Below are 20,970 nucleotides of genomic sequence, written 5' to 3'. Positions count from 1 at the left end.
GAAGGGGTTCTGAGAGCAGTTGTTGCACATCACTGGAGCATTCATTTCTATTTCTGATAATTAATGATAAAGTGGAGAATTAGAAAGGATGTCACTTGACCTGGTCAAGAGGAGGTGTACATGAAACTCAATTGGAATTTTTTCCCCCCCTTCCAATTAAATAATGAACTCAAGGACAGTTCTGAAATGCTGGAATTTCCCATGAGACAGGCACGTGGGACTTTGACCACCCCAGTGAACTGCTTGCATAGAATTCTGCCTGTTCATAGCGTTGTGCAAATGCTGTTTGGAGTTCAGCATGCCTCTGGCACAGGTGGGGATGGAGCTGGGAGGGAGAGGGGGGCTTCCCTGTGTGGCTTGGATTTCCCAGCAGCTCCTCGTGGCTGCAGGCAGATGCCGAGTGCCGGTGGGATTCCGCTGCGGAGCGCGGCGCAAACTAAGGAGTAATCCCCGCTTATGTGGGCTGAGGGGAGTGAGCAAATCCTCTCCCTGTGATTTTATGAGTTCCTGACATCCTGCTGGAGGCAGGATGACAATGGTTTGAAATATGGAGCTATACATTCCAGCGTGCGCAGCTATCCCACTGCCTGCTTATGCAGTCAGCAGCTCAAGGGTTTTATGGGGTGGCTCAGAGTCTGTCAGAAGTGGGGCTGGTATCTCACTGAAGGATGGTGAATTCATCCATGATCTAATCAGAAATGGGAAGTGGTGCCAGTCAGACCAGGCAGGGACTAAAGCAAACTGTTTCTCTGCTGTTTGATTTGTGTGCATCTGTGTATGCATATGTGTATACCCTTAGTGATTTTGAGGAAGCATTCAGTTGTATTTAACTGCTCAGAATAAATAAAATGACTGTCATTTTTTTCAATCAAATATGGAATATTTGAGACCTTTTTTGAACACTAAAAGTTGGCAACTAAATGCAGGAGTGTGTTTCTGACCCATTATTGGTTTAAATCCTCTTTAACAGCTAAGGACACTCCTTAGAAAACCTATCAAATATGACTTTTTTTTTCTTCTTTGCTTGTGGTGTCATAGAGTGCTAAATTCTCGAAAAAGTCAAACTCGTGATATTTCTTCTAATGAATCCAGACAATAGCTATTAGCTAGGAATTCAACAGGCATTCTGACACTCAGAAGCAGCTCTGACTCAAGGCATATGTATGTTTACCCTGTTGGTTATAATATCATGTGTGGTAGATGCTGGCAAGGACATCCCTCTCCTTTACCCAAAAGCATTTAGCAGTGGTGAAAAGACTTTTGTCAAGGCAGGCATAATTCCTCCCATATTTGTGCTTTTAAAAAAGTTCAGTGATTATTTTTTATTTATGAATGTTGTCTTTGTGGCTGGAAATAATAAAGATGCTAACCACGAGCCACTGGTGACTGGTTTATGTCATCAGTATCTAAACTTGCAGCACTGGGAATGGCTCCTGATGACTTGTGAGACTGAGTGCTAGAAGTGAGATGAGTGTGGTAATGGTGCTGCCTTAACAAAGGGTAGCATATGATAATCTAGAGGGTTTAATGGAAGAATAAGTTATTTTCCTTATAGGAAAATGAAGTGAATCCTCAACCAAACGTTCTTAAAGATGTCTTTTCAATCTCTAATGGGGAAAAAATGCAACCTCTTTTTTTGAGCTTTGTATCCCAAGACTCTTATCAAGCCAGCTCTGAGATCTGTTTTGAGAGGGATACTCTGAACATGTGTCACAGACATACCCGTGTTAATTTTTGGTGGTGAAACATAAATCAGGAACACAACGCCAATGAACACCCTTAGAAAACTGTGACCTGCTTGCATTGCTAGGCTCCCATCGGTATTGCTAAAGAAGATAAGCAGTGATTCCTTACAGATACTTTTCACGGTATCTGGAAGTGTTTCTTGTATCCATTGTTACCAGTGCAAGAAGATACAGGAGCCTTGCAGCCTTTCCTGATGATATATGGCTTGTCTGAGGAAGTGCTATCTGAGGAGATACCTTGTCTTAAAAAAGAAGAATTCCAGACAGCCAGTTGGGAGCATTAGCATTGCATGTCCATTCTGCTAGAAACAGACTTGGAGCAAGGTCATGAAAATCACTTTAAAAAGCATTTCAAATATAAATTCAAAGGACGGAATGGGAACAGAATGGCATTATTTCCCCAGCATTGTATGTTGTTAATTGATGTGAGTGTGCTTCATACAGCTGGCACTTGGTGCTAAATTGCTGTGAAATATTCTTGGAGAGACAAGAGAAAGTTTGATTTTGTGACATTCATCTGTCTCAAAGAACAGGAAAAAGATAGGATATTTGCACTCTGTCTGCAAATATCAATGCACTGAAGGTTACATTAAAGTCCAGGGGTTAAGAGCTTGCCACAGAAGGGGAACATGTGTCATTTTGGTAAAGGAAGGGACAAATAGAGACTGGAGCCATTCAGAAGATCAAATATTTAATGAGTATTTGATAAGCACTGGGAGAGCTGGAAAGTCATAAAGGATTTCTTCAAGTAAGTGTGAGAGAATTTAATGCGAGAGAATTTAATTCTAAAACTTTCAATTTCACTGTCTGACCAAAGGGCAGGCCAAAGTAGGTTTGATGCAACGTGCAAAAGCTGAGTTCTACGTGAACCTCAATTTTGCCATGAACTATGGGTACACCACCTGCACAGCCAAAGCACAGGGATTGAATCTCTCGGAAGCAAAGCAATTCAGAAGCGCAGAGGACCTGGAGACTGGAACTGTGAGAAACACACAAGCTGTTACTCCTGTTTTCTGTATGCTTTTGTTACCTCATCATGTGTTATGCCAGGGATGTTGCTTCCACAGACAAATGGCAGAGCTGTCTGCAGTTCACACCCCCAGCTGCCCCCCTGAGAAATTCTGTCGTGCTACTTCATCAATACTAACGACTGAGGTGGTCTGGGGGTATTGGAGGATAGGCAGCACAGAATGAAATGTGATGTAAAAATATACAGCGTGGAGGCTGCTGTCCTGGTTCTTTTTTTTTAAATTAATACTTAATTTCTTTTATTTAAATAAAGCTGTTGCAGGAAATTGCCTGTGAGGGGACATTACCCAGAGCATTTCACAGAAACCTGGGTGTGTCTAGATTAGGAGAGGAGCAAAAGTGATGCTGAATAGTTGGCAAAACCTCACTATCCCTCTCTTTCCATGTGAGAGGGAACAAGGAAAGATATTCCACTGTGTTCACTATTACACTAAATGATGTATCCTTTGAGAAGCTCCCTTGGGGGTTCATACTTTCCTAGGATTGCTGGCAGGGAGTCCTGCCTGTGCACAAAGGATTTGGCACCTGGAGATCCCACCAGTGCAAGTGCCTTCCACATCCTGCTGCTGTGATATAAGCAGAGGCACCACCTCATGGGAGCTTGAATCCCGACTGATGTGACTTGGTGATGTTGCAATAGGGATAATTGTAGTTTCAGTGGGGCCCCTCAGCTCTGGAACAAGATGCCTTGGCAGTACATGCTGCTAGATGAATGTTAGGGACTCGGTGCGCTCCCATATCCAGTTCCCAAATTAGGTCTGTGGTATTACAGAAGCCTTATTGCTAATATTTCTTTGTGTGCATCCTCTTCTGCTTCTAATAATTTCTTTTGAGGCAGGTATTGCAGTTCTTCTTCCCTCCATTGGGTAAACCCAAGGGCAGACAGGGATTTTGGCTTAGCAAAATGCCTGGGACTGCTGTTGATGTTCTGTCTGCTGTGCCTGCTGCTCCCTATAGATTCGTTGTCTTTGGCAATGACAGAAATTTGACTTTTCCAAGGAAGTGGCAAAGGCTTGTCCTGTCCAGAGGGGACTGTGTGGCTGGCAGATTGAGGGAGGGATGTACTCTGCTGTGTAGCTCTTTCCACAAATCCCCTGTGTGACTTTGGCACAGCCACAGGCTGCTCTAGTTGGCTTCCAGTCGTGGCTCTGCTGTTGCATCACTCAAACTGAGAGGGTGAGATCTGCAGGGCACTACAGATCCTGTTCTACAAACGTTGTTCACTGGTGCAGGTAGCACAGCATGTGAGTGCTCAGAGAGTGGCACAGAGCTGCAGTTTGTTTGCTCTGAGCTGGGCAGGCACAGCTCTGCCCTCTGCGTGTGACAGCACTGGGAGTGTGAGAGCAGAGACTGGGTGCTCTTGCCTCTTCCCTATTCACTGTCTTGTTCTTCTTAGTGCTGTCTCTGCTGAGATGTATCCTACTGATATACAGCATGAGCTGAATGTCTGAACACCTCTGTGAATCTAAGCTGGATCTTCATGGTTCTCTTCAGTACCTTGGTTTCAGCCTTTAAAAAGGGAGCAGTACTCTTTGCTTCTTACTGTTCTGTATTTTACCTGTATGGCACAGAAATGCAACACTGTACAGAAAGAATTTCTCTATAGGTGTGCACGGTGGCCTGCACTGGTTAGAGCTTCTTGAGGCTGGAGGAGATGCAAGAAAATATATGACAATAAAATACAGCGTGAGCTGGCTGTAAGGTGGTCACTCTACTCCCACTGTTCCTCTTAGGCAGGGGTAAAATGTGGACAGTAGTGAATTCAGTGTTTGAAGCAAATATTGGCACAATCAGGTAATTCCCATCAGCAGCTACCTCTGCTTAATTTTGTTGAGTAAGCACAGCCTTCAGTTTCTTGAAGTGCCTTTCTCTCTCCACGGCTTGCCATCCTTAGTGATATGGCCACGGAGAAGCAGTTGCAAGTGTTGAATTCTGTTACAGCAGACAGAGCTGCACAGGAGACCTAAATGAAGATCACAAGTGTTTGCAAACATGAACAAGTGTGGGACTTAAACGGGCCTTGCCCATGGAAGTTGTGTTTTTTATTTGAGTCCAAGTTAATGACCTTGCCCTAACCTCTGCTCACTGCCTGAGCCAAGCTGCTGAAGCTGAATAGTTCATTAGCATCAGAGCACAAAGGGGCCTGGTTCTCACACTGCTGTAACAATAGGAGATGTCAGAGAATATTGATTTGATTAGGCTGATACTTGGTGTAGCCTGGTCTAAGTGAGAGGAGAATCAAGGCCAAGGAATATGCCTCGCCCTCAAAATGCCTGTACCAGCAGCTGTGTAATTTGTAAGCTGGTTGCAAAAGTAGATGATGGCACCATCTTTTCTGCCTGGAAAACAATACTCGAAATAAAGCCAAATTTACAAAGGAGTGTGTACTGTGCAATTGTTTGGGGGAAATGCACTGATTTTTCTCAAAATGGGGCACATAGAGAAAGTGTGCAAGTTTCTGAACACTGCTACTTGCATTGTGTGTAATTTTTCATGACTGGCAGTGGAAAATTGAGATGTTTGGAAAATGATATACATCTGCTGTTCATAGTTTGTAGTCTGTGTGAGAAGTGGGTATGTTCCTCAAAAAAAAGGAGTCCCTAGGGCAGAGTTCCCTTACCGTGTGTTCGCCTGCAGAAAAAGTGTATAAAAGCCCCACTTTTGGAAGCAGTGCAGAAGAGCTCTTTTTTCACTTTTCTACTAGTGAGTGAAGGTGCTGTGAAGTCTCTGTTCTTTGGGGGGCACTGTGTACTAATAGCTAGGCTTAGTTTTGTAGTGGAAAAGTGCAGGTATTCTGTTTTCTTTGGAATATGGGCCACTATGTTGTTTGTTTGGCTTTTAGTAACGTAAAGTCACTGGGTCCATGATTAATTCTTTCTTGCTGTGGGTAAAAATATCCTTTTCCAGCAGGTTTTTGGATGTCTTTTTTAGTTTTGATCTTTTTTAGTATATGTGTGCTTTGCATATATTTCGTTGTCTAAACCAAGAGAAATAAAATACCTCACCTAGAAGAAATGGGTAGATATACCACACCAAAATGAGTGGCAAGGAGGCATAATTATATGCCAACATTTTAAGTACTTTAATCCAAGGTGAGGAAGTGCTGCTCATGGAAACACCTGACTAAATCCTACTCTCAGGGTGCTAGGTAAGTCTCTCTTCCTTGCATCCTGGGGGCCTTTCTTTCCCAATACCTTCAGGAAAGCTGAAAACTGGTACCATCTTCTGCTCTGCATTCCTTGCTTGGTTTTTGTGGATTAATGCACGACAGGCTTTTTGATTCCTGCACCTTAAACAGGATCCATTGCTTTTTCACTGGTTGCTTTTGTTGGCACTCTGAAGAATCATACTGCTTTTCAGGTAGGAACAGAGCACAGCCCTTGCCATTCATGGGGGGTTCGGGGCACTTTGGGTGCTTTGTGCCCTGGGTACAGCTCCTCTGGATGTGCTAAAAACCCAAGTTGGCAAGAGCTCATTGCAGGGGCTCTGGCTCTTGCACTGGATATAAACAAACCCTAGGGAGACTGAGGCTGGAATTTGTGGTAGGAAGTGCACCCTCCTCAGCACTTACATTCTATCCACGTTACTGTGTCTAAGCAGCACTAGGTTTTTTTTATTTTTAGCTGACTGACATTGTACTGCACACGGCCCCGCGTTTGAAGAGATGCTCATATTTCTCTGCTCTCTTTTGTGGTAGCTTTTACACCCTCTTTGAGCGTGCTGGTGGCTTTGAAGTCCTATGGATTGTGCTGTTTCAGGCCAAAAGATATTGCCTGAAGCAGCATGTGTAAAATTTTCCTAAAAAGTTACCTCTGCCTGTCTAACATAGAAGCAGCTTGTCTGTGCCCAGGAGGTAATTATGAGGATGATCAAATCTGCTCATGGTGTGTGGGCTTCTCCCCCATGCCCTCAGCAGCAATCCCCCAGACAGAGCTGCCAGCTGGGTGGCTCGCTCACAAATCTCATCTTACTCACCTTCATGTCAGAGGGCCACAGCTGTGAGCTCTAGCACCTGGGCTGGAGCCTCTGTGTGTGCGATGAGGCTGATTTCAGATGAGCTGTGGAAATGGCATAGCCATGGCAGCATTTAGAAATCGTCTGCTGGGGCGGGGGAAACCCACACTGTGCTCTCTTTATGCTGTGAGGAGGTATGAGAAAACATGCGGAGCCAAACCATGCTCTCTGCGCTGGCCTGGAGCGAGAGAGGAGGTGTGAGCCAGCCCTGGGTGCACGACACATTTCCTGCCTTTGCTCCTCAAAGGAGGAAAGAACCAAAGTCTGCTGGAGAGCCTCAGTGTAAGCTGGTGAACCACCTCCTCAACTGCTCCTAGTGCTGACTCTTCTCTGGGTATGCTTCTCATCCAACCCAGTTCTTGAGCTAATCGTGTCCCCTGGGGGCCAGGGGAGGTTTAGTCCTCCTTCCTTCCATCCAAGCAAGTGACACAGGTGTCACCTACCCTGCTATATGCAACAAGGCTTCCGACAAGATCTGGTTAGCCTGGTTACATCTTGTGTCATCTCACAAAAGTCCCCCTCATCTTCGACTGTGAAGTTCCACTTCGCACTTCTATTCTGGAAGGGCTGAAAGTGAAGGATGATGCAGTTGTGCCGGGTATTGCAGGGGCTGATGACTCCAATTTGCAGTGAGGAGCAAGAGAAGTTTGCTTAATGCTGCCAGGGAAGGGAGTCCTATCTCTCTTCTCAAGACATAGCTCTCTTTTTAGGTTTACAGGTTAGGACCAAGGCTCTGCCCCACCTGTGTGACCCTCCAGGGATATATTTTGTCATCGGAAGTGTTAAAACTCCTCACCATCCCTGTCGTGCTCAGAGACAAAGGACAGCAGACTTTTTACAGTGAATTGTTACACTGCACAGGTGTGAAGGGAACCCAAAGCTGTGGGATAAGAGCGATGCTGGCTGGCTCTGAGGCTGTTTGCTGGGGTGAGAGCTCTGTCCAGCTGCAGCTGTGATTGCAGTGGGTGCTGCCCCGTGGGGCTGACAGGGTTATAACCCTTTGGATCCGTGACCCATGCCAGTGCTCCAGTGTGTCACACCTTTGTTATGGGCATCAGGATTGCAAATAAAGACCTCCTTCTTGTCATCAGGGCTCAGTGACACATCTTCATGCCCCTGGAGCAGGAGGAAGCCTGCCTCTCTGGGTCAGTCTCTGGGCTGGGGAATGGGGCTGGGTACTCCCAGTGCAGCCCTCACTGCTGTGATTCTGCTAAGCAGAGCTTTGTTCTCCCAAGCCAAAAACGGAGCATCTGTGCTAGCTGCAGGAGAGAAGCTCCTTTCTAAAGATTTCTGTCTATGCTGTGGGCATTAGGAGAGTGTGACCCACTGTTAGCTGTGGAGACAAGAAAAAAATGACAATTTGGGGGTGAGAGGCAAGAGCCAGTTTGGTACAGATGGGAAGAATGGCTGCCCCCGTGGTGCATTTGATGCTCCATATGCACCTTGCTGTCTTGTGGGAATGTGTAGGAGTGGGGTGGTTCAGAATGTGTCTCTGAAGTGGCAGCTGAAGACATTGCAGTGACAGTGGTGGGACAGTGCTGCGCAGTAGTGATCACCTGCACCATGTCAAATAAAGAGAAGGAAAATAATTTTGGGAAGCTCAACTATAAAAATGACTTCATTTTGAAAAGCAAAATATTGCCCCTCCATAAATAGCCCAATGACTTTTTCCAGGCAGGGATCACAGCTCTGCCATCACTGCTGCTTTGGGAAGAAGGTACTTGGAGGCTGGACCAGCAATAACCCAAGTGGACCCTCTGGCCACCACTGGCTGCTGAGCCCCGAGGGCTTTGTGATGCCAAAATGCAAGTGGTTCAGAGTGTCTGCACACAGCAGCCAGATCTGCCCCCCCAGGGGATGATTTGTACTGTACTTTCTAGACCACAGGTTTACCTCAGCTTTAGCCTGCAAATTTTGCAGGAAAAATTGATAAACCTGTGAGAGCCCCAGTCTCCCAGACAGAGATTTCCAGGTACTTCTAACATGATTCTTCTGAGGGAGAGACTGCAGGCTGAGGTCTCCAAGAATGCACTAACAACCTAAAATGTGTAAGTGCTTTGACTCTTATCACAAGCTGTCCCACCCTTGCCCTGAGTTATCAAGCTGGAGAGCTTAGCAATGAGCACTTGCAGGGCCCTTCCTTACTGTGAAAAGGTATTGATATTAAAATTGTACTTGATTTAGGGGTTTCATTTCTGCATATACTATTTTTTTCTCTGTCTCACGTGTGCAATCATAAAGCAGGATTTGGGTTATTCAAGTCCCAGAAATATTTTTAGCTCTGGGCTGTGACACAAAGGGTCTCTCGCTGTTAAAGCAAAGGGGAGGGTGTGGCTAGAGTGGCAGTCCTGGTGGTGAGGGCAAGGACTACTACCATGGGAGTTCCCTACATTGTTACAACTCTGAATTTAGGCATGTTATAACTATATTTACAGCAGGCATTTACAGGTGGCTCCTGTCACAGGATGGAAAGGGGCACCCACTAGGATTTAACTCTGCATTCTTCCAAGCTCAGCTTTCCAGTGGTATGTCCGGGAAAACTGTGGTATCCGTGACAGTTTGTTGGCTTCAAAGCTTCAAGTCATGGAATTCAAAAGTTCCTCTTGGTGAAATTCAACCGAGCAAGAAGGACACAAACTACTTTTCATGATGTAATTTCCCCAAAGCAAAATTGTTTGGTATTTTTTTCCAGAATTTTAATGGAAAGGTGACTTGGAACACAGAGTTTGGGACGCTTTGGCAAGGGAGTTATCAAAGTCATGGTAAAAAAAAAAAAAAGCTAAAATACCACAACAACCCCCAGTTGCTTCCAGCTTTAGGTAGTGTATCCCTTCTAGCTCCCTGTTGCAGTGGACACTGAGATTGCAGGGGTTGGTGGCCATGCTGGAATGAGAACCTGAGGGTACTTCTAACATTCAGCTTTCTGTTCTGAGAGTCCACATCCCTTCATCCTGCTTTGTTCTTAGCCTGGATTTCCCTCCTAAAAATCTGGGGGCTGCTAAGATCCAGTAGAGATTTGTAATTCCTTCCTAAATAATGTCACTACCTTTTTTATTTGGTCATGGATACATAGGCCAATAATTTCTGCAGTTAATGGAATGACTGAGAACAAGGATTTTGTTCTCTCTTGTCCAGTAAATCATGCAAAACAAAGTTACATATATGCTGTAGGTATTACTTTTAGTATTTAAAACCCATGTGTAGCCACATCATGGGAACTGTCTGGCATTAGAAGAACTTTCCAAAGGGTTGTTAAAACGAAGGAAAAAAAGTGCCTTCAAAAAACAAACACCACTTCTTGCTCCATATAATAAAGCAGCGAAATTTAAAATGGCACTAGAATAATTATGATTTCTTGCTGTAAATCTGCATAGATTTGGCTCTCTTTGAATTTTTAAAATGCTATAAAGATTAGTTTACTGTCTGTGGACTGGATCCTTCTTGCTTTACACATGTGACTAAATCTGTGGGGCCCAGTGGCCAGAGAAAGGACCCAGAAAGGCATTAAAACTGTTCAGCCCATTCAGCTGCAAAGTCATCTTACACATAGTTTTCCCCTAGCTGGTTTTGTGTATGTTATTGTCAAACATGAATCTGCAGAACATCTCCTGGCCTGGAATCTTGTTCCCTTGGAGCAGCCCGCTGTTCCCCTGCAGCCTTTCTTAGTGGCTGGTATATGTGCATGTTGGGTTCTCTGTACTGTGCTGTTTTCTAGGCAATAATTTTCATCTTTATTTTCACACTTAATTAGTTTGTGTTTTGTATGTTTCACTCTTTATCTGTTTGTTCATTTTTTAAGATACCTGCATAATTTGCAAAGTTATCAACAGTGTGTGATCACTAAAGCTAAACAAAGATTAAAATTAATCTAAGTTTACTTTATTGATAACATTCAAAGACAGTGAAAGTATTGGTCATATTAAGTAGATGTAGCGCTAATCTCATAGTAAATGAACCTGGTTTAATGTCTAGATGAATAGTTGTAGAACTATAAACTCAACCCATGTATCCAACTAGTCCAGCTTGCCAAGGATCATCGTCAAAGTCTTGAATCTCTTTAAAAGTTATTTTTCAGAACATGGCTATTCTATCTGTAACTTCTATTGTACTATTTGAAATGGAATCAGGCTGTGAAGCCTGCCAACTCATCTTTCATGTGCCTTTCCCACTGGTGTCTGTCTCTTTCTGCAGAACCAAGCTTGCACAGCAGAGTGTTTCTGTTGCCTTTTACATGTGGTCCTCGTTAAAAAAAAATACAATGAAGTTTAGCTGTGGTGAAATTATTTTTTTGATTTTTTTTTTTTAAACTGGTGCAAAAAGTAAATATGTTTACCGTGTCTCTTTCCCATTCAGTGCATTTCCTTTTTCTAAGCTCCATTTGTGTTCAACAAGACAGCCTCTTTCTCCAAGATTAACATTTCTTATGATTGTTCCTGACAGAGGATTTACTTTCAGAGGCCCTGCTAAGGATAACCAAAAAAGGGCATGTAGCAAGACAGTTTTGGCAGCTTGCACGAATTTTCGGAGCTTTTTAGGTCTTGGTTTTCTGATGAGTGGCTTCCTGAGCATGCCTAGGGAATGACAGGCATCTCTGCAGGCAGGCTGAACCCACCTTGGCTTGCGCGTAGTCATTGGCTGCCTATTAGAATAAATTGAGGACAATGCATTCCGCTGCCTGCCAATTGTAAACATAAGGGATATGTATTCACTTAGCATTGACTTTTGGGAGGGGCCAAGGAAAAGCTGTACTTTTATTGAATAGGGCTGTGTGTGAGGCTGCTGGTGTGCCTTTCTTGCTGCGCTCCTGCCCAAGCAGCCGGTTATTCATTTCCTTCCTACTAGCTGAGAACTTTGCAGCCAGAGGTAAGGACTTACGGACGGGAGCGTTCGTCCGGGAGCGAGCCGGGCTCCCCGCGTTTGCCATGCAGATTAAGCAGCACGCGGAGCCGAACGAGCTGTCGGAGGATATTTTTGTTCTCCTCCTCTCTCTCTGTGGCCCCCCCACTCCCCCTTCCAGATGTTCGTGGTGAACTAAGGGAGATCTCCGTGCTGTGCCGGGCGGGTGGAGAGGGGATGCATGTTTGCTCACCCCACTGCACCTCGGTGAGGAGGTGCAGGGCAGGATCTGTGCTGCTGGTCCCACCACTCCGTTTTTGATCCTTTGGTGGGTTTGTTACTGGAGCAATAACCTATCTACCCTTTCTTTTCTTTTTCTTTTCAACTCCCCCCCCCCCTTTTTTTTTTTTTTTTTTTTTTTTTTTTTTTTTTTTTTTTTTTGGCATTGCAATGAGAAAGTTTTTAGTGTGTTAAGGTCTGGTGAATTGCTTTTAATTTTGCAACTTAATATGTGGACTTTCAGGGCAGCCTGAGTGCAAGGGCAGTCTCCAGACGTAACTGATACAGATACAGTAAAGCTCTGGTTAATGTAAGTGATCTGATCCTTGCTGAAGCAGATGTCCCTCATGGCAGCCTTTCACAGAAGTACTGTTGACAATAGATGGCATCAGTTTTTGCTTTCAGCCTCCAACAAGCGCAGCAGTGCGTTGCCAGAATGTTTCTTGTGAAGTTGTCTTTCCTGTTAAAAGGGGGGATTAAAAAAATGCACTTGGGTGGGACTGGAGCTCTTAAAAGTCTTTGGGTCCGTGTTTGTCAGAGTGCTGCTGGCGAGAGCTGGCTAGCAGGCTCCCCTTCCCAGCTCCCGTGACATGTCCGGACAGTTGGAAAGCCCTGTGCAAGGCTGGCTGCTGATAGCACGATATTCTGCATAGCAGGGAATTTCTCAGGGAGAGGGCTGGGAAAACGAAGGGAGGGAGGAAGTTAGCTGCAGATGAACACTTGGTAGCTGCAGACACTGACCAAGCTGCTAATCTCTGGCCAGAGCTGCAGGGATGGAATAGATTTGTCTCATATGTCATATGTTGTTTGGAAGAACGAAAACATTAACTGTTTTAAAATGAGTTTTTGTGGAGTATTTGTTTTCAGAGGAGAATTTCTTTTCGCAGTATGCAGTTTTTGTACAGTTTTGCCTGAGAAGGCTTCCCCTGCTAAAAGGTGGACAGGAGAATAATTTGGGAAAATAACACATTCCCTCCTTGGCAGCAGCTCAAAAAAAATACGGAGGCAGAGTGGGATTTTTTTTTTTTTGTCAGAACCGTGTATTTATCATAGTTTGTCTGTTTTAGATACCATACTGTGAATGATTGTGTTTGTATGATTTGCAGTTGAAGAACCCTCAGATTCTGCCTCCATTCTTTCTCTGTCTCATTAAATGTAGCAGTAAGTCCTCATCTGCAGCAAGTATCATCTTTTTCACCTGCCGTTTAGACAGGATGGGATTCTAAAACCAATGGAACAGACTCTTTCAGCATAAATTACAAACTGAGCAAAACTTTTAGTCCATTTGCTTAATTAAATTGCCTTTAAGGTAAAGCAGGAACTTTCCTCAATATATTTGAAGAAATGATAGGTCTGCCTTTTTGAGGGAAGCTGCTTGGATAGGCAGTCTTAGTCAATAAAACCTGCATGTGTTAATGCAGAATCTAAATCATGATGGCAGGGAAGAAATACCAGATGAGATGTCTGCGAACAAGAGACTCAATTGAAATAATTTGTATTTCCTGAAACCTCCTCTTTGCTGCCACTTGCAATGACAAGGGGATCAATTCCACAGCCTTCATTCACAGGATTAGTCCTGGTGAAATCAATACTGTCATTAATGGATTCAGGGTCTGATGCAAAGGGAGTCCTGTGTGCTCTGAATGCACTTTGACAGTGAGTGATGTAAGCATGTTTTAGGAGAATAAGGGATTTTCCACAATTGCTGCTTCATATACTCACAGCATTATTCTGACATGGAGCAGCCTGAGAAAGGGGTAACCTCCCTTGTGCTTTTATTTCTTGTCCAGTACTGATCTACACAATGTAATAGTGACCCTGAAAGTGATTTGAAAGGAAAGTGGTGGGGGGGGTGGGGTGTAAGTTCCTCTTTCTGGCATCAGAGGGAAAATTGAAGCCTGTTTAGGTGGGAAGGTTTCTTATTCCTTGGTCTCATTCATGGGGCCACATGTGACACAGCATCTGATCAATCCCATACAGGGTTAAGGTGCAGTGCTGCTCATTCCAGGTGGGGAGATCACAAAGGTAGGGCAAGGCTTTTCTCATGGATGCCTGCTAGGAGGTGGCTTCTGTCCTATGAAGATGCGAGGGAGGGTCTATCAAGAGTCTGACTGGAAGTCCTCCTTGTTTCACACTTCCCTTCACACAGCTGGAGCAGCCCTGCCCGTGGGGGTGATCTTTTCATTGTAGAAAAGTGACAGCCTGCGGGACTTCCTTCCTGCAGGGCAAATAGAGCTCGAATGTTCTGGGACTGTTGAAAATACTCTGGTTTCTCAGTAGTTGCCTACATGAGACCTATTCTTGGGGGCTGCCTTTTACTTTGTTTAAAGATCAGTGGAGTTCTTAACCCCTATCTGCCAAGGGTGCAGCTTGGTACATTTGATCACAGTGTGTGAACAAAGAGGGACAGGAAACCATATATGCCTAAGAATGAGAGGGCCAGGAGATCATTACTGTCCATCTGCCGGGCTTGTCTGGTCTGGACTCTCCTGGGTGTGGGAGAAAGCACCAAAAAAGGGCCGAAGGTGAAGTGCAGTCCTGTGAACCTTTCATTGCCTTTGAGAGGAGCTTTACAGGGAGTTTGCAGGATTGGGCTCCAGGTGTACAAAGCCTGAGGCACACAGGCCTGTGACTGCAAAGAGTGGGAGTCTGCCTTCAAAGCAAGCTTTCATTCTTTAAAAATTGTCTCCTCTTAGTAACTACCCCCTGGCAGCTTGTAACGAGAAAGTTGCTGCCTTACTAGAGCCTTGGGATTTGTGCGTGTGCAGGGATGGTTTGCTGGCTTTGTGCAGAGCTGCTGAGTGGTGAAATGGGTAAGAATGGATTTGGGGGGCAACTGTACTGGAAGAAAGCCACCTACTTGTGTGTAGGCACTTCCTCTTGGGGTGCTGTTCTTGCCTGGAAGATGTAGCTGCTGCTTGTCAAGGATTTGGCTAAGGCTGAAATTTGACTCAGAGGCATTTGAAGATCAGATTAGATCTGACCTTTCTGGATGAAACACCAAGGTCACAGGACAGTTGAGCTATATAACATTTCTTTCCTGATGCTTTTTTGTACATTTAACTAGCCCAGCAGGGAAGGTTGCTCAGTACTCTGTAATTTGGGATCACTCCCACCCCCAGGGGAGCTTGCTCCTACATTTCTGCTAACAGATTTCATGAACCAGAAAGGTTAGGGAATGTAACACTCTTACTTAGCTGATACGTTAGCTGTATGGTTTACATCCCGCATTAAGGAAGTGCTCCTTTCCATGCATTTTTCCTTTGGAGCTGTGCTTATGAACAGTATGGGGCCAGCAGCCTGACTGCCCAGCAGATACCAGCATGGTCCCCTCTGTGCCAGCTGCCCTCGTGAGGAGTTGCTGCCTTCTGGTCTTTGTGTCCTGCAAACCTCCTGGCTCCTGCTTTGTCTTGCAGCACTGCTGTGCATCCAGGGACAGCAGTGCCCAGTTCTCACCTGGGCCACCCACCTCCTCTACCTGTGGTCAGGAACCACCACCACAAACTGATGCCTCGATGCCTCTTTCCCTCTTCCTGCCCCATGTGCCCGCCCCTTAAGAGGGGAAACCTCTGTCCATGAAGCACAGGGCCACCTCCCGATCAGAAAATGTTGTCTACGGCAGTGTTTATGGGTTGAAGTTGGGAAGATTTGCTTGTGGGGACTGTCCTGCTGGCTTGAAGTGAGGGCAGGACCAAATAGCTGAGGAAGCAGGGGAAAGAAAGGGAAAAAGCAGCAATATCTTAAGCCACTGGAGTAATTTCTCCTTTGAATTTTTCCCTGTGGTCATAAATACCTGGTGAGTCACTTAATGGCCATGTGTCTGTTTCTCTATCTCCAAGTAAAGGATAATCTGTGCCTTTCTGTATTTAGCCCATGGGTCTGCTGGGGCTTAGTTCATTAGTGTTTATGAAGAATTTGCAATACCAAAATGCCAAGTTTAAGCACTGGCTAAAACCTTTTTTTTTGACTGATTTCCCAGAAGATCTTAGACGTTTTTTTTCTTGATGTGTTCACGCAGATATGTATTCGACTTCTAGATTATGGGTATAAAACCACTGAAGCCCAGGGAATGAGGTGGAAATGGACCTGGCTCAGTGGTGACACTGTGCTGCCATGTCTAGAGGGAACTTCCTGGGTGCTTGAGGATTGAATTGTTTGCGCTGCATCTGGAACAGTCTTCCTTGAGGCTGTCATGCGTGTTCCGAAAACGCACGAAGGCAGCTTCTGCTTACAGATCCACCATAGTGTCGTAAGCTTGGAAGGAAAACTACTCAGCTATCCCTTACCTGCTTGTTCAGTCTCACGTTGATGAGAGCAGTTGAAATTGTAGCCCCTGGGGCTAGGCCAAGCTGCAGTGGGGAAAATATTAGGGAAGGATTTCAGGCAATGGAAACATTACATGTTTCCACACCCTCTTGTGTACAGAATACAAATAAAGAGCATTTTCCCTTGAGATTTGCTGTGGAGGGTGTGAAGCAAAGTGGAACCCACCCGTTTGCACATTTTCTGGTTTATGTCCTTAAATGGCAAAACAACAACAAAAAAATCTTTGGAATTTAGCTCATAGAAGGGTTATAAATAGATCTGTGGAGATAAAGTTTTGCTGTAAATGCTCTGCTTTGGGATCTGTTCAGAAGGGTAACTTTGAAGGCTAACAAATATGGAGAGGTATTGCTAAATGCAGGAAGACAGTGTTACTGCACGTGCCATGCACGTGTGACCATCCCAATCTTCCCTCAAGCATGTGGAGACCTAAGGGGCAGGGAAATTGCTTTGTCACTTCTAAAAGTTAAATAACTTGGGGTGAGGAAGAACTAGTGTTCATGATTCATTAAATGGCTAAGGGAGCCTGAACCTATGACAGCTATGTAAACAAGGGGCCTGAGATTTGTTGGCAGCTTGTTTTGCATCCTTGTCCAAAGGAGCTGACTTTGCTTAGGGAAGCAGAGCAGGGATGGACAAACCCTCGTCCAGTGAGCGCAGGAGCAGCGGCTCCTGTGCTGCTTCAGAAGGCAAGGTTCGATCCCGCAGGCTTGTGCCCATTGGATTCCAGTCCTCTTCGGAGGGAGCTCTGCCCAAATGAAGCAGTCTGTGATCAGGCCATTGTTTGTTTCTTATTTGCAAGGCTTTGATGTTCTCTCTTGTCTTCCTGACTGCCACAGGGCATGTTACTACCCTTTTCCCACTTCATTCTTTTCTTTGACAGTGAGCTCTCTAATGGTGAAATGGCCCTCACTTGATTTTTTTTTTTCCCCCCCCCCCTTCCCTTGAGCCACAATGCTCGCCCTGGTAAAATCTTTCATCCCAGAAGCACAAAGGCATGACCTTTTATGATTCCTCACTATTTCAGAGGACCTAACAGTGCTAATGTGCTAGTCCAGACCATTGCTTTCTAGTATCAGCTGAGGACAATTTCTGCTCAGTCTGAGTAGGTTCAGCTGCAGATGGAGGAGGCAAAGGACTTTGTCTGCATCTTCCTAATGACCTCGTGATAACCTCCTTTCTCTCAGCAATTTCTATAGCCGTTGAACTGGGGAGAATTTGGCTTTGCTCCGGCCTTGTTAAAGCTCATAGGTTTGGGAAAGAAATTCCAAGAGCTTGGCTACAATGTGCGGAAATAGGAGTGGGTTGGGTTAGCTCTGAGATCTGGAGAAGTGTTGGGTCAGCTCTCATTTACCTGCACAGTTTAACCTGCTGGTGCTGCAGGATGCATCTAGTCAGCATCACTTCGGAGGGCTGCAGCCCTGGGTCTGCAGAGAGGAGAGAAGGTTTGCTGCTTTGTTTGGCTTTGGGAACAGCATATCCCCATGTGCAGAGCCACACCCCTGCTATGAAAATGAGGAGTTTCATTCAGATGTCTGATAAGCCACAGCTGTTGCTTGGCCACTTCAAACAGAACTGGGATTATAAAGACTGAAGTGCAGCTTTTTAATTGCTGTAAATATGAACAAGAGAGCTTAGGCAATCCAGATGATATGGAGCCAAGCATTTCTGTGGCTGATGTATATTATAGTGACAAAAGCAGGCCAGCTGAGAATTTCCCTACTGCTGTCCCAGTAATTTAAAACACCACTAATCTCTCCTCTGCTACGTTGGCAAAAAAGAGGGAGAACCTGGGCATTAGCTGGCCTGAATCTGAGCTTGATTTCAGTAGCTATACTGGGATACATTTAGGGATGTAAATGATATTGAGGCTTTTAAAAAATGTACATTGGATCTAGTCTGTTTGATTTCCTTGAGTTAGAGGAATTCAGAATTCACTGTGAGCTGCTTGCTATCGAGAAGCTGGCCCTTTTTGTTTGGTTTTCTACGCATCCCCTAAAGGACAATGACAGCAGGAAGTTGGGTCAAAATCCCAGTAATGAGTGTTCACTGGGCAATGATATTTCGTACAAGAGAGGGCACTCCAAACCCAGAAAGCCAGTAAAATTCCATTGCTCCTGGCTCCCTGGTGATTAAAAGGCCCTGCCATATATGGGAAAGGTCTGAGCTTCATTCACTCCAACCACAATAGTAAATGGCTTATTCACTGGACACAGTATGCAATCAAGGAGCATATTGACAATAAAAAGGAAAAGCAGAAACGTTTGTATGCAGTCTGCTTGCAGTCTTCTCTGCTGTGTGTTATTGAAAGCTCTGTGAGTGGTTTTTTTTTTCCTTGTTCCTTTCTTTAGATCCCTGTAAACTTCAGTCAGTTTTGTTTGCCACTTAACTCTCCTCCTAAAACCAGACACAGAAGCCTGTTTCCTCTCCTCCCCCCATATAACCCGAACAAGAAAAGAACATTTCCTTTACCAGTGCATATATAAACGCAGTTCCTTGGTCTTCAGTGCTTCTAGTGTGCATTTATATGACTAAAAGCTGGGATTAGTGGACAAAATCTTATTCTCGCCAGGTATAAAGCACTAACTTTAAGAAAAGCAATGATTGAATGCCAGTGTTTCAGATCAGGGATGGGACCACAGGTGTGAAGCAAATAGGTGTGTGTGTATAATTAGGGATGAGTTTTGGGGGAGGAAGGGAGCTTTGGATGGGAGTTGCAGAAGGGGTCCTCAGTGCTCCACGCAGTTCTCAGGGATTTTCTTTCCACCACATCAATTCCTGGGTAGTGAAACCCTACACAGACAACGCTGAGATGCAAAGTCATTGGAGAACAGTTGTGTTTACACTCTTGCTTTTCAGTTTATTTTTGTTTAGGGATCAGTATTCTCTGCCATCAGAATCATGGGGCTGAAGCAGTTGGTGTAGTTGCGTTTTATTTCACATGGAGAACGTGTAGGTGCAATAATGGAGTGGCACAAGGTTCTTTGCTTGCTGGAGATTTTCTGGCATGTTTGTTGTTTGTTTTGCATGGAGTACCTTAGAAATATGTTGTTTGTGTCGTATTGGTAAGTTTAGAGATTGTCTGGGATCTTCTGTACAATTTGGCTGCAAACCCCACATCTCTTTGTGGCCAGGAGGGCTGATGGATCAATTGGATTTCCCAGACTACACCTCATTCCACACCACGCTTATGTTTTGAGGCCATGTTTGACTTGGGTGTTACAGTCAGCCACAGGACAAGCTGCCTGGATTTGAAACCAGTCTTCTGCTCCTCCAAATACTTTTCATCTCTGGCCAGTAGTACTTCTGAGGAGGTGGCATTTGACCATTATCATCAGGAAGTCACGCTAAGACATGCCCACTGAGGAGCTCTGATGTGGCCAAAAGAAGCACGGTCGAGTTGCGACTGTTAGGAAATGCAATAGTAGCACATGAAAAATTCTCTTTTCCAGCTCTTAGAAGGATCAGGGATAGCCAGTTTGGAGACCAAAATAACTACTTATCTAATCTCATTCATATTTTTTCATTCAGGATTTGGATTGTGAGAAACTCTGTGTTATATCAGCTTTGTAAATGGCATCTGGAGCCTTTGGAGAAAGTCCTTGAGTAATAAGCACATTGAATGCAATAAGTATTATTGCATGGTCAAAAATGCTCTTCATTTCTTCTATTTTTATTTGTCTTTGTGATTCCAAAGGAAGACAGGAGACTGCTTTGTTTTCCTTTTACCTCTTAAAAGAGGAAAGTGTAAGTGATGCATGTTTGGAGTAATTTTTCCTTTGGTTTTCCCCTCCCCTAAGTGATTTGTGACCCATCTCAGTGTTTGTGCAATCTCATTTTGGCTACTTGTAGAGAAGCTTTGCAGGAGTTCATGGTGTTTAACTCTTGCTGCTCTGTGCTGTCCCCAGCTGGGAGTTCCCCTTCCCTTTGGGGTCCCTCAGTAAAGGCTGTCAAAGTCATCAACCCCCTCCTCTTGTGCTTGGGAACAGCCTCAAAGCTTCAGTCCACTGTCCGTGGCCAGTAAAGATGTTTGTTTTTTTACTTGTCAAACCCAAAACTACTTTGTCATTCTTGTGCCATCTGCTGTAGCAACCCAATTGCTCTGCCAAAATAGGCAGTTTGTTTTGGTTTGGTTTTTTGTTTCCCTCTGTTCACTACCATCTGTGAATAGATGTGAGCTCCTTTCTTGGAGTCAACATAGAGCAAACTTAATATTAAGAAGTGGAGAGGGAGTAATGCTGTGATTGCCTTCTGTGTCAGAGTATCTGATAAAGATCAGTTTGTCTTAGTGAAAAATGAAAGGAATTTACTGTATGTGTAGGAAATGTGTAGGAAATATGTTTTGTTATAAATGAACAGATTGAAGTGGTGACAGGCTATGAATCTGACTTATATGACAAAATAGTTATACAGCTCTGAAAGCCTGGAGACTGGTGTGATGAACTGGAAAAAACATTATAATCTGAGCACGTTATTTCTGTCTCTCCTGTGACCCTTCAAGGCAATGGAAAGTCACTGATGGAAAGGCTGTTGGCATTAGCAGGCATAGAACTGGTTTCATTGATCCTGGTTCAATGCTTACAGATCTCTCTGAGGCTGAATTTAAATAGGTACACTCAGTGTTTCCCAATTTAGAATGAAATACCAGAAGCTGTAAGTGTAAAAAACCCCCAATAACCAACACCAATCGTCCCCCACAAAACCAAAAGTGAAAAGCTGGGAAAACCATATATAGGTCATCTTG

The 20,970-nt window shown here is 44.6% G+C and overlaps 1 protein-coding gene across 5 annotated transcripts in view; it reads left to right on the top strand.

The window, feature by feature from the left end:
- Positions 1-11,467: 11,467 nt before the first annotated feature.
- CALD1 (caldesmon 1) overlaps positions 11,468-20,970 on the top strand; it is a 177,311-nt gene continuing 167,808 nt past the window's right edge. For 2 of the 5 annotated variants that reach the window (XM_032105937.1, XM_032105936.1), the window contains exon 1: positions 11,468-11,651. The gene's annotated coding sequence lies outside the window, so the exon portion shown is untranslated. The remainder of the gene's footprint in view (positions 11,652-20,970) is intronic. The other 3 variants (XM_032105943.1, XM_032105944.1, XM_032105940.1) reach the window with 2 other exon arrangements.

Source organism: Corvus moneduloides, chromosome 4 (assembly GCF_009650955.1).
Source record: "Corvus moneduloides isolate bCorMon1 chromosome 4, bCorMon1.pri, whole genome shotgun sequence".
Lineage (NCBI taxonomy): Eukaryota > Metazoa > Chordata > Aves > Passeriformes > Corvidae > Corvus > Corvus moneduloides.
Note: the sequence above shows the minus strand (reverse complement) of the source record. Positions and strands in the feature narration are given on the sequence as shown.